The sequence below is a fragment of the Lepeophtheirus salmonis genome, chromosome 5, assembly GCF_016086655.4.
Source record: "Lepeophtheirus salmonis chromosome 5, UVic_Lsal_1.4, whole genome shotgun sequence".
Classification (NCBI taxonomy): Eukaryota; Metazoa; Arthropoda; class Copepoda; order Siphonostomatoida; family Caligidae; genus Lepeophtheirus; species Lepeophtheirus salmonis.
Window position 1 is genome coordinate 7,894,170 of NC_052135.2, and position 25,661 is coordinate 7,919,830.

General features: G+C 32.0%; 2 long non-coding RNA genes across 4 annotated transcripts; one reads left to right on the forward strand and one right to left on the reverse strand.

Annotated features, from left to right (window-relative positions):
* Window positions 1-517: 517 nt before the first annotated feature.
* LOC121118031 (uncharacterized) lies at window positions 518-1,801 on the reverse strand. Of its 2 annotated transcripts, XR_011780407.1 has the most exons (4): window positions 1,774-1,801; window positions 1,473-1,697; window positions 1,304-1,386; window positions 518-1,254 (listed from the first exon to the last, which is right to left on the reverse strand). It is a non-coding gene; the product is annotated as an uncharacterized lncRNA (long non-coding RNA). The 2 variants fall into 2 exon arrangements; XR_005864310.2 differs by having other exon boundaries at window positions 1,473-1,789.
* Window positions 1,802-21,521: 19,720 nt separating this feature from the next.
* LOC121118405 (uncharacterized) lies at window positions 21,522-25,397 on the forward strand. Of its 2 annotated transcripts, XR_011780408.1 has the most exons (4): window positions 21,522-22,305; window positions 22,366-23,009; window positions 23,065-23,414; window positions 24,959-25,397. It is a non-coding gene; the product is annotated as an uncharacterized lncRNA (long non-coding RNA). The 2 variants fall into 2 exon arrangements; XR_005864432.2 differs by having other exon boundaries at window positions 21,522-23,009.
* Window positions 25,398-25,661: the final 264 nt, after the last annotated feature.

Below are 25,661 nucleotides of genomic sequence, written 5' to 3' on the forward strand. Positions count from 1 at the left end.
TATTTTTCTTAGCAGGTGTAATTATTATTTAAATTTATTATAAATAGATTCAATTATATTCAAACCCTGATTGAACGTTCATGTGTGCCCATAAAAGGTCGAGCATAAACCTGAGGATTTGTTGTGGAGTTGTAATTGTAAGCCTTGTTGGACTCAAAGTAGAATTGGGGATTGAAATGGGAGTAATTTTAGCAAATGTACTTGTTTATATCCTTTTCTCTTTCCTCTCTTGTCACAGCTGATCTAATGGAACGTCATGAGAATTATTGTTTCTCTCCTCCAAAGCATTCTTCAAATTGTCAGGGTTACCATGTTGATTTTTGGTATCTTTTTTTTTAACATTTATTATCTACAAAAGTAAATACTTTCCAATACTTATTTCGATAGTTATGAAACTTGACGGTATCCTTGCTTGAATCTTTATAGAATAATAAAATCAATTTCAGTTCTAATTATTTAAAAATATTAATATTAATTTGCATATTAATAATAATGAACTATTTGTATGTCAGCTTATATTAATATGCTTTATGTATATTATCTAATTTGCCATTTTATTACATATTATAAGAGTGGTGAATAAAAGAATAGCAATAAGTAAAACTTATAGCATACATTTTTAAAAAATACATGCATGAATAATAAATATTTATTTGTTAATTGACCAATCTATTTAAGTTTTCTCAGTTTAGTACTTGCGTTCTTCAGTTGGAGCTTTTTATTAAGGTTATTTACTCTCATTCTTGTTTTTACAAAGGATATAATGACTTATGTAGGCCAGTTAGGATATAATTCAATTAGATGATTATGCAGCCTTTCAAATACGTTTGGTTTTTTTTTGTCCATTGCGTCTTCATGATTATAATGAAAGGCATTGAAATGGTTTTCTAGACAATGACAAAATTTTAAAAACTCACACGAGGGAATCGAAAGGCCTCCCTTAGAGAACAATTCAATCCAAGGGCAAGACGTTTCTTCTTAAAATCTAAAGGCACATGTCTTTTTCCCTAGATTTGTATAAAGGTCTTTAAATTTGTCCGCCAAAAATCCTGCAATATAAGCCAGACCCTGATCTGATCAATCATTGGAAACTTGAGATGATTCTTCTGTATCTGTTTTAACTACTTTTTCGGCTTCAAGAAGTTCAGAATCTTTTAAAGTTTCATATGATTCAATTGTATCTTCATCATGCTCTCTCGTCATTGATCCTTGTTGCACCAACTTTATATATGGTCACCTTGCATTTACTTGTTTCTATAGAGTAAAATATATAAATATAGTCTCATTGTCTTATTATTTGTACTTTTAGTTAATCTTGATAAAATTGAGCTTGGGAAAGTTCTTTCACGATTCGCAGGGACACACTTTTGGAGGCATATGTAAGCCCTAAGCGAAAAATTTATAATGTGGTTACAATAATCCAATTTAAATTATGTTTATATTTCATTTGGGAGAAGAGCAAGTGTACTTACCTCACGAAAATTAGAATCCTTCAAAATATTATTCCCTTTGTGAACTTCATTTTATCTCCTCTGATTATAGACATGAATTTGATGATACTAACAAATTTAGTCGTAAAGATCCTAACTTAATCCAAAAAATATTGAAAAAGATGCAATTTCATCCCAGTTTCGAAATCTTCCTCTGTATCAATTCCAACACTTAGATCTCAAGATTATTTTTCTTCTTCTCGGGTCCTTAAGGAAAATGATTTTTTTTAAAATTACATTAACAACTTTGAGAGGATTGACATAGTATTTTCTTTATAATTACTTTACATGAAGCTTGATTGACCTCATTTAACAAAAGAAATAAATGAAAATTTTAATGAAACGAAAAATATCTACTATCTTACATTTGTGAATGTAACTGTGGGATTTCCTCCTATTTGCATATGATTACCAATAATTGTGTTCAAAAATGTGACGTATTACTAAATATATATTATTACTTCAATTAATTGGGACGGAGTTAATTGTCCATCTGGTATGATATTTTTTATGTACTTGCACTTATGAATTTGAAATATTTTTGGAAATTAAAAAAAGGAAAATTAAAAAGACATCACTTGTTTAAAATATGTAAAAAATATAATAAAAATTTTTATGCAAATGTTAGCAAATGGGTAATCTCCTAACATTTTGATAAAACTATGCTTTTCATATTCTGAAATCAGAAACTGACGATGATCATTGCCTCCACAAATCCATACCGCTTATTATAAGTAAAATATAAAATTCCTTGGGCAAAAATTATGTTCCGAAGGTTAATAATAATATATATAAAAATCAGAAGAATACAACAGCAAAATTAATTCGAAGGAATTAAATAGATTAAGACAATTAAATGGGCAATAAGTAGGAAAGAAAATTTTTTCTTACCATATTGGAGGAGATATCCACTGAGTAAACCATGTGATCCTCTTTATAAAATCCATGAAAATCAAGTTAAAGGGTGGAGTCATGCGGCTAGGATATCCATATGAAAATATATATATTCAGAAGAACAATGGGTGGATGCAGGTCAATATACAGGGGCATCCACCTAATGAATCAATAAATTAGCAGACCAAACCACCAAGATATTTATTCAAATTCACACACTAATCATCTACAAATACAATAGACGCCTTAATTTTTTCTCTTCCCTTTTATATTTCTCCCTTTTACTTAGATTTATTCCAGTAGTTACCCTCAGGAGCCTTCCCTTCTTTGTTGTTTAAATATTCAAAAATTTAAATTAAATATAAAATAAATTATTGAAATCTCAGAGGATAGATAGACTATTTACTCTCTCATACCAGAATTTTCAGAGATCTCGCCTACGTATGTATGTATTTTGGTGAGATTAATATTCAAAGTGAAGTCTGGATTATCAATTTTCACTTACGGCCAGTTTTTTTGTTATCAAGTTTTTTACTTTAAAATATTATATAATACTCCAAATTGACAGAAGTTATAAGGCGTGGAAGAACAAATAAACTTTGTTTTAATAATATTGAATTGTTTCATTAAGATGGTAGCATAACTTCCCCAAAAATCATCAGTGTTACTCTACGTTTTTCATTAGCACATCCACTCGTGGTTGTACAGTCAAACTTGGATTTACTCTCCTAAAGAATAATGAAAACAGGTTTAGAAAATAATAAAAAAACATTGTTCAGATCGCCAACAACAACAATCACTAGCAGGCTCAAAAATGGTTAGGATTTATTATTATATGTACTCCTGGGTTTTTTTTCTTTTATAATATGACAAACGGAGCATATGCTTCTCACGCTCGTTGCTAAACTAAGTTAACATTCATTATTGTTATTTCATTTTGTATGTATTACAAAAAAAAATTATCTTTTAATATGACACGCTAAGCTGCTTAAGCGACACAAGCTCGTTGTTAAAAATGAGTACTTTTCATAGAATCAAACAGACAAACTTTGCTATATTAATATATAAGATGATGTAGATTGAAAATAATATTATTGGAACATAAACACGCTTCTTGTGTAACGTACTAAACTTTGTAGAGCTTTCGTTATCTTCGCAGCATATAGGTGTATTGTAAGTTCTCCACCCTTAACAAAATCAATGATTTATTTATATGTTTGAGGCAGTTCTGTACACTACACTGTATGCCATTTCATCTATGGGACATTTAGGAAGGATCTCTTAGAGTTGTTCTTGTTTATACCAATAATGTGCCTTCATAGAAGGACTCTAATAAAGTTAGTTGAAGTAAGATGACCAACCTCTGTATACTTCTTCATTGGTGACCCCAACATTTGATGCCAATCACTAGGTCAAAGGAACTTCCTTCAGAGCTCTCTACTGTGGAGGAGGCAAATGCTTCAACTCCTCCAAAGGACCCCGGCTAGATTTACCGGCGTCGGTACGATCTCGAATCACAGAGGTACGCCTTCCTCAGTTCGATGAAGAGGACGTGGAAATCTGGTTCGCTAGAGTGGATTCAATCTTCAGGATATACGGGATTGTAGAAGATTCTTACGAGGAGATCAAAGATTACAAGGATTACTTTATTAAGAAGTACGGCAATTCCCCCCATGAACGGATTTGGAGTGTCCTGGATCTTCTAAAGGACGAATCTCTTTCCCTGAGTAAGGTAATGACGAAGATTCGCCAAATCCTCAACCCAGCATTCGTACCTGACTTGAGGGATTCCTTATGCAGGAAGATAATGATACGATCCGTCCCGGGCTCACACAGACCCATGGCCCGGGCCCAGACGAACATGTAGTATGAATAATTTTTGAAGGTTTGTGATGGTTTAAAGGAATCCGCTACGTCTGGGATATCATCTTTTAATTCTCCTTACTCGAGCCCGGGTAAAATATTTGAAGTGTCTATGGTGAGAAGGAAAAGATATATGATTTGGAAAGAAAAGAATAAGCAACCCTCCATTTGCTATAAACACAGAACTTACGGCGCTGAGGCAAAGACGTGCTCAGGACCTCCATGTCGCTTCTTTTCTCTCACCTAAAAAAAACTAAGAAGTCCTCAGCTCCAAAGGTATTAAACCCAGACAATGATCAAATTTACGCGATCGACACTAAAAGCAATATTAAGTTCTTTATCGATTCAGGAGCTCAGGTTTAGGAATCTAGGGAGAGCACTGAATGAGCCCTAAGAGCTCTTCTTGTTTATACCAATAATAAGGTCTCCAATAGAGTTAGTTGAAGTAAAATAACCAACCTGTGTAGACTTCTTCATATAATATATATAGGATTTTTGTATATTTTCCTGAAAGCGAATAATGAATAAATTCGATTAATCTAGCAATACAACGTCGGTACTTTGATTTTATAAGATGAACAAAGATTATTCTACAAGAATAGAAATGATAGATCATTATATATATATTTACTTATTTATTCATTGTTAAAGGTACACGGAGTTGCCCAGGATTTTAGAAATAACCAGAGATGTTCAAAAAGCTATTATAAAAGAGGGCCCGGATTTTTGTAGTTGTCACCTTACTCAGAGAGAGTGCTCCCTGCCTTAATATATTTTTTTATTCACCAAAGCTGTCATTATTACTTTTGTATGCCTTTTTTTTATGATGGCCTCACGATCACAAAGTAAATGGAGTCCCAAAGTAAATTAGTGTTGTCAAAGATTATGGAACAGCTTTTGGAAAAGGATATCGTACCTTAGTCGAGACTATAGATAGATTCAGACATTACTTATTTTTCCATGGACTCGGAGCATGAGGAGTTGTACTCAGAACCAGAAAATTCAGAAGCAGGAGGACTCGGACTTGATCTGAAAACTGAATAGGTGGATTCAAATACACATCTGACAATGGGAATTTGACTCTTTTCTTTAGGTATATTTAGAATCAGTAATTAATTTTTTCTATGGAATATCAAGAGGATCTAGATGGAGATGCGAAATAATTAATGAGAATTATGAATATAAGTAGATACGAGTATAATATTAAAAGTATATCTTAATATTTAGTTTCTTATATTAATTGTACTATGTAGGTTACATTGTTGATGATAACCTCGACGAAAATTGTAGTAATCTCATTCATCAGTAAACATTTAGGTTAAATATTTTTCTTGCCTTAGACGAGACTACAAGTAGATTCAGATACTATTTATTTCCCCATGTATCCAGAGCATCATAACTTGGACTCAGAACCAGAAACACCCAAAGCACGAGAACTATTCTTGAACACTGTAAAGATGGGCACAAAAACAGCTCTGAATATTAAATCTCATAAATCTTTACTCTTTCCTTTTATTACATTTACTATTTAAAATGAGTAATTAATAATTATTTATGGAATATGAAGAGGATCTATAATGAAGACACAAAATAACTAATGAGCATTACGAATATAAATAGATAGTATTGTATTATATCTTAATATTGGGTTTCTTATATTGATTGTACTATGTATGTAGGTTTTATTTATGATTACCTTGACGTAAATGTGTGATGGCATCATTCATTGGAACACATTTAAGTTGTGCGTACAAATTTCCCAATAAAAGAGGTTTTATATGCTATGAATGGATAACGTTTTTGATTTATTGATTGTATCATTTTTTTATCCATACCATTGAGACTGAATTGAAGGGTTCAACATAGTCATCAATCGTTTTTGTTCATCAGAATTAAGAAACTAAATTTTTTTCTCCAGTGATATCGTAGTTTCGTCAAAGGCAAAAAGATCATTATTCCTACAAGTTCTTTTTGAATCTTTGAAAACAATACTTTACTTTGGCACTTCATTGACTTGGGAGTAACGATGCTTTAGCGAGAACAAATAGCTTTACCAGTATAAAGTTCCATAAATTTTACAAGATTTGGAAGACTATCAATAGGGACTGGGAAATGTTCATATCCGACATAAAATTAAAAGCATCAGGACTTGATTCAACAATATTCTTTGAATAAAACTTCAAATTAGTATCATGAATACAACTTTTATTATGTTGTTGAAGTTTGAATTCTCTAAAAGTTTGGCTCAAAAAATCACAAAGGCCATATGACACAATTCTAAAATCCTTGTCATAAATCTAGACTTTTTCTCCTTCATTTTCAGTAAAAATAATTAAAATTTATGTTTATATATAAAAGTTATATCATCAAATTGCATGTTATTTAATATCAGAAAATTAAATATAATTGTTGTACAGGGTGCGTGGGGAAAATCTGCCGCTTCAAAAAACAACAACTACAAGCTTATTTTATAATATTTATTGATAAAATAAAAACAAATATCTTTATTAGGATATGGAGCAGCAATTTATTTAATGTAGACGCAGTCTGCGGCTAAACCCCGCTCAATGCGGATACGAAACCGAGAACAGGCATTTTGGATCTGCGCTGCTTCTATCTCACTGAATTTCTCCTTGATGCAGGTGATGAGAGACTGTTTGGTGTTATGGGAGGAGTGGTTGGTCATGTTCTCCACGTAGGACCAGACAAAGTAGTCCAACGGGTTTAAATCCGGTGATGAGGGAGGCCAAGAGGAGAAGGGTACAAACGCAAAATCATTGCTTTTCAGCCATTCTTACGTCCGCTTAGCTTTGTGGGCCGGAGCTGAGTCCTGCTGCCACATCCACGGCCTGTCGCTAACAACAGACTTGCCATGGCTCACATAGAACGCTGGGGGTCCTCGTCGATGATGTCCCTGACCTTGTTGATGAAGGTGACGTTCCGCGAAATCCTGGTGCTCTACTCATTCTTCTTCTTCCTATCAACAACGTCAATTGGGTCCAATGACTCCTCCAGCTGCTTCCTGAGACTTTGGATTGTTGTAACTGGCAATGACAGAAGGCCAGAGATGTCAGCATTGCTTAATTTCATGTGATCACTAAGCATAATCTGAATAGCAGCGCACCTACGATCTCTCTCATTGAACATAATGACTTTTCTTGGGCACTTGAAATGATGCTATCGCTACAAGTGTTATTGAGCAAAGAAATAACGCAATTTGAAGCTTAAAATCAAAAATGGCTTAAAATGATCATATTGTCTACAAAAAATCCAAATTTCGTGTATTTAATTAGAAATTCATCTTTTAATCATCAAATTAACAATAACTGAAACCTATGACCCGGGAAAATTTTAATACTAAAAACATCAGTTGATGGAGTAATGTCGTCTTTAACGGCAGATTTTGTCCACGCACCCTGTATCTATTTGTTCTTGTTAGGTGCATAATGTTTTGTTTAAAACGTGTTAGAGTTCATCGTAAGAAAAGTAAGTAATATTGGAATTGTAGGTACAAAAGTTTGAAAATGAATACATTGAAAAAAAATTAAACTATCCATATAGTAGTAATATACGCATTAAATTTTATACAAATGGAAATATTTTTTATTGTTTTATCTTACATATATCTTACATCAAGGAAGACAACAACCTATCTAATTAATTTTATTTTTAAATACGGCATCATTTCTATTTAGCTTTTAATCAAACTTCGGAAATTTTCATCACTATTATAAAGCGATATGTGTTGTCTGGTTTTTTGTTTTTGTTTTTTTTGGTCTTGATGATGACGAAGGAATTTTCCTTTGACGTTCTACATAACATTGAATACGATTCATGGAAATGACAATTTTGTAATTATGGGGCTAAATGAATTCAACATTTAGAGGACATGGTAATTATATATTGTAATATCAATGATCCATATCGTCAACTCTTCCCATGCGTTTATTAAAAACAATGCCATTTTAGGACACAAATGATCCAGGACTAGATCATTTTCTTCAAATTTGAACAACTGCTAAGTAATTCAACCTTGATAAAAACTGAGTAAGATAATGGATCAATATTGTAACCATTCTTTGCTATACAACATTGACTGGGGAATTGTGATTATGGTAGGAAATATTAGAAAAATAATAAAAATGTAGCAATTATTTTGACACCAATACTAAAATTTGAAAGAACAGATTCTCTAAATACTTTTCATCAAAGTTTGAACAGTTTATAACAATTATATATACCATTGAAAGTAAAGAGTTTATTTTCAAAGAAAGATAACTTTTGTAGCTTAGCAGTTAAACAATATATCAAAACCAAAGCAGAGGAGAAAGTACATATTAAACTTTTTAGTAACATGTATTCTATGAAAAAACTGTAAGTCCTTATCTATATAATAGAAGAATGGTACATGTTAGCAATTTTTGTATGCAAAGCTTGTATAACTTGAGAAAATTGTCTGCAGTTTTAAATTCATATACAAAAATATCCTCTTCTACATGTACATATCTCAATTCCTGGTCATAGTCGCTTCCTTCAGAATATTGAAAACTAACAATCATTGTTCTAGACGCATCGATTTTATTGGTAGAAATAAATTTAAATTTAGAAATTTAATCAATGAAGCCAACAGCATCATACTTATGACAAGAGAAAGATATTTATTGCATGGTCAACTTGTTAAATTAAATTCATAATCTTAAATTTATTATCAATTAAATTTCAATGTCAATAAAGTATTAGTTTTAGGATACTTGAGTTGAATTAAATCATTACATAACAATACATTCTAAGAAAGTTTTGAAATGCATTTTATCCTAAAAATTGTTTGCTTGAAGCAATCCTTATACATAGTCGGTTTTTATGTCCCTTTATCACTTAAAAAGCTCACTATATGTTAAGAGTGAAATGAAACTTAAAGAATGTTTACAATTCATTATTCATTATCACTATATATAGTTATGTTCCACCGTGATTTGTTCTTTAATGCCGGGAGTGACGAAGTTAGGCGATCTTTTTTTTTTATTCAATTCGCCAAGGAGTCTCGATATAGTATCTTCTATTTGATGAAGAAGGCTTATGATAATTGATGGCCATCGGAACAAATGACAGCCATACAGATTAGTAATTACAATACATATGGATTGAGTACATTTGGTCTTGGATTGAATGATAGAATTAATGACGACTAGGCTAAAGAGCTAACACAGAATAAGCCTTTTATTTCATTCTCCAAATAAATTTGTGTGAAACCAGACAATCTTCTTCGTTCCTCGCTGTAGTGCACTATGGAAAAGTGACCTCTTGAGAAAGGGAGACTTAGCTTCATATGCTTTACTACGACGTGGAAGATCCTCAATGGGTTTGAATGACTTTAATAAAATAAAGACTTTGTCAAATTGTAGAATCAAGAATGGAAATTGCTGAAACAGACTCGGAGAAGACTCAGGACTCCAATTCTTTGAAATAAAGGACCATTGATAGAGTTATTAGATGAGAGTCTAACCCAGGAGACGAATTTTCTTCCCTTGAATAGCGGAAATAAGGATTCTTAATGTCCCGAAACCCGGAGTAGATGAGGAGGTTGGATGACTGAATCAAAAAAGAAATAGACATCGACAGCTGACACGAATTATCGGAGATATTCATGAAAGTCAAATTCTGTAATAAGTCCCCCTTTTTATATTTCTCTGACTAAGACTAGAGTTTACGATCGACTTCGAAGTAATTCCTGCCAATGTTTCTACTATATATATATCACAGCTAGTCTGATAAACGTTGTGACAGTTGAGCTGCTCTTTTCCAAAACATTCTTCAAATTGTCAGGGTTACCAGGTTAATTTGCGGTTTCTATTTATTTAGCATACTGGTGGATAGAATTTTGAACATCTTTGGATATAACATAAAAAAGTGATAAATAACAAATCACAGCATAAAAAAATATATTCTATGAATAATTATTGTTATTACAACGCATCTGAAGTGGCAATTTGAACATAGAACGAACATTTTTTCCTACTGTTAATAAAGTTGATGCTACTACCAAGGCAATGGAGTTATCAGAGTGTACATTAGGTGAAATAAATTTATAATTAAAACTTTTCCGCTAGGTACATAAACAAAAAGTTTTTATTTTATTGGACTGAACTTTTCAAGAAGCATGTTCAAATAGGGAGGGGGGCATTAATTATAATTTCGTATGAGGCCCTTCAAAATATGGAAACAGTCTGATTGATTACAAAAACACGAAAAAATGTTGAATCAACCCAGTCTGGAAGTCTCGCCATTTCCCTATTTACTTTTTACTAATCAAAACATATATATGTTTTACTTACTCTAATTTTCTCAACCTATATAATGATCACCAGTGGTGCCGCAAGCGCCCTGGAAATAATTGGGGGATCTCAAGAAGTTGGAAATTGAAAGTACTCTATTTTTGAGTTAGAGATTTTATTTTTATGTACAAAATTAATCGTTTGGAGCAGTTGTCTGTAAAAATTGAAAATTGACGTTACATGATAAAAAGAGAAAAACATAAAAAATACATATAAGTTATTTAGAAAACATCAGATATTTTAGTTAAACATGAATTTTTATATATTAACTTTATATGCAAACGAATCTCCATAGAAATTTCAACGAGCTTTACAATATTTCATTAGAAGGCTATTTTTTGCACTTAAAAAACAAAACTGCAATTTTCTCCGATTTTTTTTTCACCCATAACTTTTTGATTCTGAATAAATTTAGAAAACGTACTTATTTTTTTTTTTTTGAGACGCCAATCCTTTTTTTAATTTCTAACTCAACCCACTACCTCCTTGAGTTCCCAAAAAATAGTTTTTGTATTTTGAGTATAGAATAAGCCCCTCTTAAATGACTTCCCAAAAAAATCCGCAACCCCAATTATTCACTGTAATATTGGCAATTTATTTATCTAGTATTCTTTGTTTTTTAAGTCTGTTTTGTTTTCAAATCCCATCCTAGCATAACTCCATGTATTCCTCCGCCTTTCTTCGCCAGTTTTCCATAGTTCCTAAAATACACAACTTTGTTTCGTAGCTTCTCTTCTCTCAAGTTCATAGTTGATTAAGGCTATGCTTCGTTCTGCGCTCAAACTGTGTATGGATGTTTTTTCTAACTTTTGGGGGTTTATATAAATGATCGAGTACTAAGCGGACTCATCATATTCGCCAAAACCAAAAATGTCACTTTTCTGTTTTAAAACCCTTTGGCCAATTCAGGGAGTATCCTCTAAAGTAGTTCAATATAAATGTACTTGCTACATCAAGTACAGTATTGCAACCTTCTTCTAAATACTTTCAGTTATGGACGAAAATTCTCAGACCTTTCTTTGATTTTACAACCAAAGCACTACCCTAATAGATATATGTCTTCTTCATAGATTAATTGGTATACCTATTTAAATGTTAATTTACATTTCCTACTGATGGTTATAAATTAGCTACGTTTAATAATACATTACTTCTTATAAAAGCTTCAAATTAATGTCCTTCTAAATTCATATTGTACTAAATATTTCTTTAAATAAATTAAATTTTGGAAGTATTCCATTATATCCATGTACATCAGGGGCGTCCGCAGGGTGGGCTAGAGGGGCTGTTGCCCAAACACCCCACAAAAAATCTATATTTCTAAAAAGTTTATTTCTTCAAAATAAAAAAAATAGTTTGAATAGATATGGATTTTGAGATTTTTTCCAAAAAATTTAATAATTGAAATTTTTTTTGTGAAGAGCTGTGGATTTTGGAAATCTAAAAATATGTCTAATATTTTGTGAATAGCTAGAGATTTTTGATTTTTTTACAAAAATATGTAATACTTGATTTTTTTTTTAAAATATACAAAATTTGAATTTTCATTTTAGAACTTTTTTTTCCAAAAAATTTAATTTTTTTTATAAACAGCAGTAGATTATTGAAAATATCTTCCAAAAAATTTAATATGTGAATTTTTTTTTCAAAAAATTATTTTGTTTAAATTTGTTTTCAAAAAATTATTTTGTTTTCAAAAAATTATTTTGTTTAAATTAGTTTTCAAAAAATTATTTTGTTTAAATTAGTTTTCAAAAAATTATTTTGTTTAAATTAGTTTTCAAAAAATTTAATTTTTGAAATTCTTTTTCAAAAAATGTAATGTTTGATGTTTAATTTTTGAAATTTTTGTTAATAGTTTTGGATTTTTGAAATTTTTTTTGTGAAGAGCTGTGGATTTTGGAAATCTAAAGATACGTCTAATATTTTGTGAATAGCTAGAGATTTTTGATTTTTTTACAAAAATATGTAATACTTGAATTTTTTTTTAAATATACAAAATTTGAAATTTCATTTTAGAATTTTTTTTTCCAAAAAATTGAATTTTTTTTAAAAACAGCAGTATATTATTGAAAATATCTTCCAAAAAATTTAATATCTCAATTTTTTTTTCAAAAAATTATTTTGTTTAAATTAGTTTTCAAAAAAATTAATTTTTGAAATTCTTTTTCAAAAAATGTAATGTTTGATGTTTAATTTTTGAAATTTTTGTTAATAGTTTTGGATTTTTGGATTTTTTTCTAAAACAATCCAAAAACCAAGCACACCACCCCAAAATTTAATTTTGCAGACGTCCTTGTGCATAAAGGTAGGATTTCATTTCAGAAGCTTAGTTGGAAATGCAAACAAACTTTGTTGTTTTTACGGAATATGTTTGTGTTTGTGTTTTTTTTAAAGTGCCATATTTTAATCATCATCATTACCTACTTATGAAACTCTCTTTAAAGCGGTTGTTGATGTTGATATTATTATTTTGCTATTAAATTGTAAAAAAAAAGAAAGCTTAAAGAGAGTTTAATTAGTGGAAATTAAAATATAAACATGTAGGTAAACCGCGTATATTTTTTGCTGGTCCATTTTTTTTTTAAATTGGTGGTCTGAAAAATGAATTTTCATTTTCTATGGTGTTGTCATTATTATTTACCTCAATTCCTACTAGGGATGGATTCTGTCTAGGCCCGATCCCAAAAACCTGCCGTTCAAACCTCATTTTTCCTAGCTTGAAAAGCCTGTGGCTCAAATATTCCATAACGACATTTATTTTTAATGTAAAATAATTCCTTTACTACTAATTGATGACGACAACCTCGATTTGACACCTTGTAAAAATAAGCTGACTAATTCCAGATATGAATATTAACATTTATTACTGTCCTCCATAAATGACGTAAAATTATAAAGATATAAAAAGGTAAAACAGTATTCTCATTTTTAAATTACAGGACAAACGAGGGCTCTTATTCTCTCCTGGAAGTCACAAACTATCAAGAAATTTTATTTAATAGTAAAATTCGTAGATTTCTATGGAAATGGCTGGAGATTAAAATATGAGCGAACCCTCATGATCAAAACGTCAAATGTAAAATATGCTCAAAGAATTATCACATTGAAAATGGAATTACGTTCACACTATGGAAGCATGTCTAGAAGGAATAGACAAAAGAACTGGAGAGATCTAATGAAAAATAGACTCAACCTACGCTGAAAGACATTTTAAACAGTAACATCAGTCATGCGTACATATATATTGGATTAGGTGAATTGAATCCAATACTCATATTTTGGCCCAAAAGCCCACGTTCTACCCAAACCCCAGTATATCGTAGCCCGATTTAGCCCGAAGCCCGATATTTTCCATCTCGATCCACTTCTAGATCCTACTTCATTTAATTACTATCAAAACCTGATTGAACGTTCGTGTATGCCCATAAAAGACAGAGAGTAACCTTGAGGATTTGTTGAAGATCGACATCAGAGTAATTCTTGGTAATTCCTTGTTTATTTTCTTCCTTCTCTCCTCCTCCCTCTTCACAGCTGCTTGTATGTAGATGATGTAATAAAACATCATAACAGCTAAGCTGTCCTCCAAAACATTCTTAAAATTGTAATGATTACACTGTTGATGTTCGGTTTCTCTTTTTTTAAGGTGCCCAAAATATACACGATTTCATCACAACACATGGTGTTTCGGTCTTGAAATCCTAGACCCGTCTGAGACCGCTATAATTTTTTGTTGAACCCAATTAATTATGCTCTACAAAAAGTTTGGTATATACCGATTTCATTGAATAATTCGGTCTAAATCGGTTCTGAGGTAAAATTCGGTCTACAGTATGTCCAAAAATTGATGGTAGTATTTAAAAAATCAATTTCAAATTAGTTAAAATGTCATTTTTTATCGGATAAAATTGAGTTGTTTTTTTGCCGATGCCTACTTAAGACAATGTTAAACAATTTTTGATGCAATATTTTCAGACAATTGTATTAGACACAACCATAAAAGGGTTGAAAAATTTACTATAATCATCAATTCAAATTGAATATCAGACATGGTGAAGTAACTTGCTGCAATATTGACTTCAAAGGTTAATCAAATACCCAAGTTATATGAGCATACCTACTTGAAACAAACTTACTATGCTTTTCCCTACAATCCTTGTCTGCATCCCAAATTTTTAAAAAGGTCCTAGGAAAGCTCGACTTCAATTCTGCCGTAAACGCAAAAACTTGACCGTAGATGAATGAAAATGCTCCTTTTATTGATAAGAGTTTATTTGAGCTATTTAATGCATCTCTCTTTCTTCTATGTGAACTGAATCTCTAGCAGTTCCGACTATAGCTCTTTTATTGCGACGAAATTAGACAAAATGAATGTGTTTTGTCTGAAACAAAAATTATTTGACGATGTCATTTGGTTGCAGGACGACCCGATGAAGGAACGGATTTTATCTTCGAGCCCTGGTTTCTGAAAAATAGGAATAAGTAAAGTTGATAATATTGTAGAGAAAAACGCGTGCAAGGAGAAGGGGGGGGGGAAAATGCATATGGTATCATTGTTTAAAATACAGATGTGATTATCATCTGCTGCTTTATTATGATTTTTGAGGGTATAACGAAAGTATTTATTAGCAAAATGTTTAATGAAGATATACTACGTATAATTGACTTATATGTTTTTTATCCGTTACAGTAGATTTTATAACGTCACACTCCATGAAATTGTAATTCATTATGAACCTTATTCTCAGAATAATAGCTAATGGAACGAAAAGTAGAGTATTTCGAAATATATTTGAAGTTCCAAGTTTAAAAAAGAAGGCTTTAATTAAATATAATCTACATAATAAAAAATATACCATCATACATTTATGTTAAATATACAAAATTAAACAATTGGAATCATATAGCTAATAACAATAAATTATATATACAGAATATTGAAATAATAGATTGATCCAAATAATATTTTCTTGTTCTGACACCAGAATCCAGTTAAATATGGCATAACTTTAGGTTGCAAAACGCAAGCGAGACGTGGAGTTTAATCAAAAAGATAATCACCCATCTTCTTCATGTGGAAGTTGCTATATACAATTGTGGACAGGATAGATATATCTCTACTGATGAGATCGAACTAATTATTAATAATAAAGTTAATGTCAAAATCATAAAATTAGACAATAAATATACTAATAAAAAAAATGTTAGAAATAAATCCATCTTAAAGATTTAGAGCAAAATCTAATTATGTAGTAATGTCCGGCGACTCCTTATTAAGAGCATCAAAAAAGATATTTTCCCCCGTTATTTATGCTTATATAACAACTTACTATTATCATGAAGGATATACGCAATTGCTAATTATAATGCTACACCCAATGTAACTACTCCTGTTGTTGTGACCATTTAAGCAGTTGTTTTTGCCTTTTATGAGTTTTCTGAACACCTTTTCTTGGAGCTTATCAACCATAGCTAAGCCTTAGGTGATAAAAAAAGTAATATTTATTGGCAATGTAATATTGGAAAACCTAATGATCATACCTAAGTCTTTAAGTGAAGAAACTAGTCTCAGACAAACTATTTGCGAACTACCCAAAGCTACTACTCCCGTTGTTGTGACCATTTAAGTACTTTTTTTTGCCATTGAATGAGTTGTGTATTATAATTCTTGATAATTTTGGCTAAAATATAATCATATTTTAGGGTTAGATTTAAAAAAAAGTTGAATACATACTGTTAGATAGTACAAAATTCATAGTTCCATTTCGAAATTGGTAAATATTTTATACTTTTTACTGATAACTTGATCGTCATTTGGTGTGGATGACTCAAAACATTTTTATATGTATTTCTATAAATGACATCAGTACCAACATCCTCACTTGATTTAATGTTGGTTCCTCGGAAATGGTATAGGTTTACCCGTATATTTCTCCATAAACTTTTTGAACATAGATGATTAGCAATGGATAAGGTTATATTACATGCAATAAGCATCTTTGTGAGATCAGAGTTAAAGTCTGACTTGATGTATTCATCGTTAACTTGATTTTTAGATGAATATCCATTCTCTTGATATCAGATGAGGATAATAAGTGGCATGTAATTCTAGACAGGGGACTAAAGGCACATTTATATCGACAGATCCGACAAACCATCTGTTTCTCATCCGGTAAGTATTTTCCAAATTCCTGGGCCTCCATTTTCAGAAATCCAGACAGAAGGCGACGTTATTTTAGGGGTTTTATTCAGTTCTCTATCGACTATCACCATCTAATATTATATTAATATTGAATAATAAAGGCGGGAATCATAATGTTCTTGATTGATAGAAGAAGATGTATGTATATTATTTAATCAATGATGCCATAAGTATTTCTTCTCTTCTCCTCGCACACTTTTCTATTCTTACCAAAATTATCACCCTTAGGAATAAGATAAGTGTATCTTCTTTTTTTTTTTTACTATTACACGCCTTAAGGATACGTAGACAAGATAGCCGCCTCCCCTTAAAGCCATGGAAACCCCAGTTAAATTCGGCAACCCGTGTAACATATACCTCTAAGACTGGGATATATTTGCATATACTAAAATCACACCTTTTACAACAAAAATTTATAAAACGAAAACAAGGCCCTAAAGCAGTCTCCAGGGCATCACACTCTACAATATATTAATTGGAGTCTCAGTTGTATCTCCATACAATCTGCATGATGCATCTTCCACCATTACCATGACCTTTACATGCTTCCTTAAGGGAATATGCCCTGTAATTAAGCCAATTATAATGTTTATAGATGCTACCCTATTTTTAAAAAGTTCCAACTCCGAACTAGGCCCTCCAAATAGAATTATGTTTGACGGTACGTTGTGTCTTCTATCCATTCCCGTTTCCATGTTTTCCTTATGCACTTATTTATCTCGGACAAAACTGCACTTTTAGGAACCTCCACGTCCGATTCTTCTTGAATAATTCCGCCATTCTTGGCAAGTGCATCTGTATTTCATTTCCTGTATAATCCCAATGACTTTTTATCTAAGTTATTGTCACATTCCTTTTCAAACACTTTCTTTCTTCTATCACGCTAACTTGTTGACTTTGAAGAAGCCTTCATTTTTATCTATAGAACTAATAGCAGCTGAACACTGCCATATATATATATATATATATGAATAGGACATACGTATCCATTTAGCATATAGTGGTTTTAAACCCAACTATGTCCCAGCAGAGAATACAACCCTTTTAGCCGCTTTGATAATGTAATCCAAATGCGCTTTCCAATTCAACCTTCTTTCGATAACTAAACCAAGATACTTGTACTGGCTTGCCCATTCTATAATTGTTCCGTTCATATGTAATATCGGTGTATTCACTTTGTGAGACCAAGTACATAATATTACTTTCGTTTTATCCTCACTAAACTTAAGAACAATTTCTTCCACAGATCTGCTATTTTCATTCACCTGTTTTTATATGATAGAATCCATAGTTGACATGTCTTTTCCAGTCATTGGCACGGATATATCATCTGCAAATCTAACTGTAAATATTGGTCCACACAAATGGGGACAAAAATACTCTTTGCGGACATCCCTTTGTTGGAGTAAATGAGACTTTACATCCTTGTTGAGAACATTCAACCCTTCTATTTTTTTAAAAGTACTTGTACCATTTGTTTGTACAATCATCAATGCCAAACTTAACAAAAGCTTCTTCTATAGCTTTAAATGGAAGACTATCTAAAGCTCCTTCTATGTCAAAAAGACTATTACGGTATTTTTTTTTACCGCCCTTTCAACCTTATCTACCACATTTCCTATAGCCAAATCTGTGAACTTTTCTTTTTCGAAATCCAAATTGATTTATCATCGAAACGTTCAACTTTAGGGACTCAATATACCAATAAATGACTCTCTCAATTACTTTTAATATGGTATTAGTTAGTGTGATTGGTCTATAAGCTTTTGAAACACTGTAGTCAATTTTATGAATCTTTGGTAAAAAAAATCCCAGAGCATTACTCTATATTTTTGGTATATTGATAATCTATTCAACAAAGCAATTATCTCATAATACTCATCTGGTAAATTTTGGAAAACTACAGGGGCAAGCCCATCAGGTCCAGCCTTTTTAAAACTTTTAAACGATTTAAAAACATCCCGAATCAGAGAAACAGTTATATCATTCGTTTCATCCACCCATATATAATTGAGTCACCAAAATGCTCTGTCACTAAATCATTTAAGCCATCCATTGTCGAAATTCCCCTCTCTTTATTACTTAACATTCCTATACTCGTCCATTATGACAATTTTGTCGATTTGTTGCATCTGATATTGCTGTGTAAGAATCCACTCCGTGTATCTCTGCCTCCAATGCCTTCGTCTCTCGAGTTAGATTACTCTCCTATATTCTGCTTTACATTTATAATAGTCAACTCTCTCGTTACTCCATTGGGCTTTTCTTACTCTTCGCTCAGCTCTCTCTGTTTCCTTTCTCAATCTTATAAGTTCATATGTCTCTATTTTATGCCCATTCAGCAATGAGGGAGAAAACAATGAAAAATCATAATAAAAATGAAAATTAATTGAATCATCAAAGTTTTCTTTTTCGCAATTTTATAAATGTTTTACTCGTGTTGAGACTCGGTTAGAGACCAATTTTTACTGTTTTGGCTTGAACTGCCATTTCATTTTCTGAAAAAAGGTTGCAAATGACTTGATACCGAATCAAAACTGATTTTTTAAGTAGAAATAATCTTACTCCGAGATTGGTAAATACCGGATTTGGACCGTATAAAATTAATAAAAACAGATTTTTTATGGAATCATGAAAATGCAGCTCATAACCAATTTGTGACATGATTATAAATTTATCTAGCTATATTTTTTATTCAATATATAACAGCCTCGAGACGTTGGCGAACAAATTGCCAGCTCTTTTTGTATGAATGAAAATTGGTAGACTAAGAAGGATGTTGACTCTATATGTTCATAATGTTGTTAATAGAAAATGAAATTATTTATTGGAGATTTATGGGCATTTTTTTTTTTTTTTTTTTTAAAGAGTACTAGTTATTAATGAGGCACCACTCCCCCCCCACTCCATTCCTCATACAAAAAAATATAATATAATCGGCGATCATCAAACCAACTTGTTACTATTATTATTATTATTTTTTTTTTTTGCTTGATCGATTTTCTATTTAAAAAAAAAAGTAAAAGCCCTTAACTCTGTCGATAAAGAGAATTCCTTTAATTTTAGTTACATTATGTTACCAACATACTTTCTTTATTTTTTACAATTTGAACAAAATTATTTGTGCATAACTAATGCACTGACAAACTCCCATGAGTCCATCAATTTAAAAAAAAATACATATATTATATAGGTACACATTCATTGATGTCATAAAATGCATCAGTAGTGAAGGAGACGCCATCTCGGAGGCGTACAGTTGATATTTTTACAACATAAATTTTAAACTTTAACAAGATATAATTTATTAATTCAAAGTAGAATTTCAACATAGTTAATATTATAAATAAATGTCTGACTCAGCTCTCTTAATCATTAATGTAGCCCCCTTAAGTGGAAATGATGGCTTCCAGGCGGCGGTAGAAAGTCAGGTACCCTCTACAGATGTAGTCATCTGTCATGGCGAATCAGTGCTGGATGACAGTGGCTTTGAGGGCCTCGGTGTTTGAATGAAGGACACTGAAGACAGTATCCTTAACATCTAACCTAAAATTGTAGTCAAGGGGTTTGACATCAGGGCTGTAAGGGGGCTAAAAGTTCAAAAAAAAAAAAAAAAAAAAAAAAAAAAAGAGTTCAAAAGAACTAAAAAAACTCATTCAAAAGAGTCTGGCAAGAAAGTGATGATGGGTTTCTTTCATTGCTAATTCCTAAAGTGGCCTGCCTCTTCACCCTTACAAGGCTCTTTCAGCCCACTTTTTTGATAGATCTCTAGTATGGACTTCAGAAGATTGGCCGGAGCTGTTCTTTTGTTTTTGTTTTCTTTCACTCCTCCGGGTCCAGTTGTACCTCTCTTGACAGAGCCCTCCTTGGTCTCCAATCTCTTCGTTTTGGACTTGATGACAGCGTATAAGGTGGTCCTGGAGACGTCACATTGCATGGAATGGAAATTCGTATATGGCATTCATATTCAAGTTAGAGAGCTCTGGTTTTTTTCTTTTGTTTTTTGTAACTCATTGTTCACAAAAAAAAAAACAATATCGAATATGAATTATTTTAAATCACTCAACCTTTATGAATGATTGATTTAGTAAGTGGGGATCAGATTTCAATGGACCACCCAGTATGTGAGATATGTAATATGAGCGTTGCACATATCTTGCAAAAATACTCCTATTTATATTATAATACAATATAATTATAGAAACATATTATATTTTTGCTTAATTATATAATTTATGATATCATATAACTGAATAATAAAAAAAAAGTAAGAACACCCTTAATGACATCACGATGGATCGATTTACCTTCTTTAAGGACCGACAAGTGACCAGAGACCATATTAATTTTTACCTTTCATATGATTTGAATCTCTGTCTTAGGTACAATTATAGATAAATTAATATATTTGTTTCTCTATATGTACAATATTCCACCCTCTCCTCATGCAATAGTTTGACGTATATTTCCCTCCTAGGCTGGGAGGTATTGAGAAATGTCAGTTAATTATTTAGATCAATTACATAAATGTTTCAACATACATTTGTACTACTACCATATACAGGGTGGTACAGATAAATTGGGAAAATCTACAAAGACTTATAACGAACGAACTAGATGGGGTAGAACCATAATTTTTTTATAATTTGAAATATACATTTAATAGAATTCAATTATTTATATAGAAATCCTCCTCCCTTGATAACATAGGCCACACGTTGTTGGAAGCTTTGTCAGGCCAGGGCGACCTTGTTCCGATACAGCTTTACCATTATACGGGTAATGGACTTCTTCAGAGGCTCTGCAGACGATTGATACTTGGCACAGGCCTCATGCTCGATCCTCCCACGGAGATAAAAATTGCATGGTAGAGGTAAAGGACGCTTACAGGCCAAAAATCCGGTTTCCTAAAGAGAGGACATTTTGTGGTACAGACATCCTACATTTTTTTGCCTTTTGAGCCGGTGCTCTGTCTTGTTGGGAGGTGTCTCGGGCTACTCCATCCATCCAGGGAATGTAAATTAAAAGTGTAATACCAGAAACAGTACAATAACAAAGCTGGATCCGCATAAGATCGGTCGGGCTTGCCAAAGTTTCTGGGGCCGTGTAGCCGAGATTATCAAGAAGGCGGATCTCATCATGAATAATTGAATGTCCTTCAATATTGCTTACAAATAATAAAACATATAAAAAAGCCTTTTAAGATTTTCCAAATTTATCTGGACCACCCTATAAGGAGGTATGTAAATACATTTATTGATACTCAATCAATATTTCAATTTTATTAACAAGCATATTGCTGCTTAGTGGTACATATGTAGTAGTGTAGACAAAGGACAGCACAAATATAGTTAAATATATGAAGGCCCTCGACAAGTTCGTTACACTACAATTGTTGTGACTTAATATAAAAATCAAGAAAAGGAAAATAAAGAGTACATAGGACAGTTGATGCCTCGGACCCATATGTAAATGGATCTCTCCACAAGAGCTTGCCTCCATATTTGACGGAGATATGCCGAGGGTAAATTAAAATCTGAATACTTTAAACTTCAACAAGATATTATTTATCAATTAACAATAGAATTTCAAGAAAATTAATACAATAAATAGATGTGTGTCTGAGCTCTCTTAATTATTACCGTAGCCGTCTTTAGTTGTAATGATGGCTTCCAGGCGACGGTGGAAGGCCCGACACCAGCTGTGGATGTAGTCCTTCGTTATGGCGTACCAGTGCTGACTGACAGTACCTTTGAGGACGTCGGTGTTTGGATGACGGACACTGCAGGCTTTCCCTTAACATGCAACAAAAAGGTATAGTAGAGAGGGATTTATATCAGGGCTGTAGGGGTGTCAAAAGTGTCAAAAAAGAGTTCAAAAGAGTCTTGCTACAGAGAAGATGGGTTTCTTTTAATGTTGATATCGAAAGTGGCCTATTCACCCTCCCAAGGCTCTTTCCACCAGCCTTTATGATAGCTCTCTGGACAGTCTGGGGTTAAACCCCAGAGATCTCTTGCACGGCCCCTCATGGACTTGAAAGGATTGTCCTAGTCTGTTTTCTTTAACTCCTCTGGTTCCAATTTGAACTTTTTGATAGAGCCTTTCTTCCCCTCCAACGTTTTGGACTTGCTGACGTAGTATACGATGGTCGTGGAGACGCCCAACTGCTTAGAGTGCACGAATGGAAATTCGTTGATGACGTTCGATGGTCAATTTCTTGACTTTAACGTAAGTTAGAGAGCTGAAGTTTGTATTGTTTTGTAGCTAACTGTTTATGTTTTAGTATAACGAAATATGGTTTAACTTCAATCACTCAACCTTCATTGATGATTGAATTAGCAAGTGTTAAGATTACAATGTACCACCCGGTAATTCTTAAGTCAACGGATCTTTTAGTTCTTCATGTTATAAGTTGTGCTTTTTTTGTGGGCTTAGAGAAGCTCCTGAAATTGTTTATAATGATGAAAAGAAAGGTATTATTCACAAAGTTAATATGAGTTCAGAATCTTTTGAAATTGTGAAGAATGAATTGACGTGTAAAGTATACATACATCTTGGATGCATTGTAAAGAATGAAAAAAATCCCTCAGAAAATTTATATGTTATAAATGGATGAATCCTTCGTCAAATGAGGTAAGAGAAATGTTGAATATATTAGGTTACTTTTTGGTGGTGAAAAATTCCGATAAAATGCTACCGAATGAGTTTTTAAAAGCAATCATTCCTATGTCAGTTAATGTTGTCATGCTGGGTAAGACATACAGGTTTTGACAAAAACCGGAACCACTCATAGTATATGACGTCACTATTGCTACAATTTTCAATTAGATGTATCCTACCCACTAGTGGTCAAGAAAGACAGTGGTTGACACAACATGCAACCACTCATACACTATAACATAAATATTAAAAACCGTGTCGGAAGTCAAACATTATTCATGCACGCGTTATGGTATAATCTCGTATTTCTATTAACCTTGCTTGCAAGTAGCTATGAGAGGAATGAAATAAACTTACTTATCAAGCAAGGACATAAGAAGGAATTACTCCATTTTTAATCCTCAATTCTACTCTGAATCCAACAGAGACTTAGAATCCTAAGCATAAATGAAAATAATACAATCCACCGGTATGTTAGAAAATAAAGAAACCAAAAATTAACGCAGTATTAGAAAAGAATAAACCGAAAATTAGCGCAGTACCTCTGACAATTTGAATGTTCTACTGGTTTTTTTTAGGAGTGCAGCTTAACTGTCATGATATTTCATTCAATTAGCTGCGTGCAGCTATGAGATGAAGAAAATGAACACAAACTCCATCCCTTATCTAGCAATAATAAAGGCAGGAATGACTGCGATGTGGATCCTCAATTCTACTCCGAGTCCGACAAGGACTTATAGTTATACTCCTCAGCATTACTCTCTTTTATTCATGAGCAAGCGTGTTCATGGTTACACTTCATACGTATAAAAATACATAATGGATCATAACTTTGGAACATATTGAGGTACAGAGCTCAAATGGGTGTGGTTAATAGGTTTAATAAAAATACTTTATAGAGCAAAAATCCAATTTAAAAAAAAATGAACATGGTGGAGGTGTACCCTATACCGAGTGTCCATTCTAGTTGTTAAAGTATTTTCATTTTAAAAATCATATGTAGTTTTGTTTGTATTAGGCATAGGTTTAGCAAATCAATACATTCTATAGCTTGGTGGATTGATTATAAACAGCCTGAGAAAAATTGTTCAATCAGGCATGTTTGCTGATTAGTACCAATATTTCCGTACTAATTAGAATGTTTTTTAAATGCATACATAATGCGTAGATAAAACGTTGTTAAATTACTTAGCCCTTGAAAACCCTTTCCTCTTTCCTCTCTTGCTCATATTCCTTTTTCTTTTCTTATTTTCATGAATAATAAGAAAATAGTTATTCCTTTTTTTTTATTTGATATTTTCAATCAAGTTTAAAATCTTCACCCTTTTCATGAATCTCAAAATGTACATCAAATTCTAGACAAGGCATCAATAGGCATAAATTAAATAAAAAAACAATTAATCTACAAATATTGAATTATAAATATATATATATATATATATAATGTACTACCAAATGCATCTGACATTGCTCGTAGTTATTTTAAAATAATTTAAATTTTTTTTATATCTATGAAGGATTATGCCCACTTGAGATGGGAACAAGACTGCACTTTTTGAAAAAAATCGAAAGGAGAAAAACTGTGTTTGGGATAGATGCTTCGGTTCAAGTTGCAGTGAAAGCCCTGGAGAGCCCTCTACTCGATCATTAACAATTTTGGATAAAATATAGGATAGTTACCAACACTTTGTCTCTGGGTAGTTTGTATGGGAAAACTAATGAAGAAATAATTTGTCTTCTTTTGTAAGGCATCAAGGGAAACGCTAAGGCATTTTTTATTTGAATTTGAGCATATGGCAAATGTTTGAGGTCACTTAAAGTGTGTTTTTCATTTGAATTAAAAAAATTATTAAATACTAAAGATTTTTTATATTATTTCATTTTGGTTTCGTCGATTAGTTTCAGTCATTTTTATGTCAGAGATACACAATTGTTGAAAATAAATTCAAAATAATGGATTTCCTATAGATTTCTTTTTAATACACCTGGTATTAAAATATATTTAATTCATCATTCTAAAATTACAAACAGAGATACATAAATACTTCCTTTTGTAACAGTATTATTAGTGCCCAAATGGACATACATGGTGTTTTGTGAGTTTTTTTAAATCAAACTTAAAGTCTTAACTGGAATTTCTTACGCCACTTTTGTTATTTCCAAGACAATAGATGAAAATCAATTTCATATTTTATACTTCTTGATGAAAAAAATACCGTT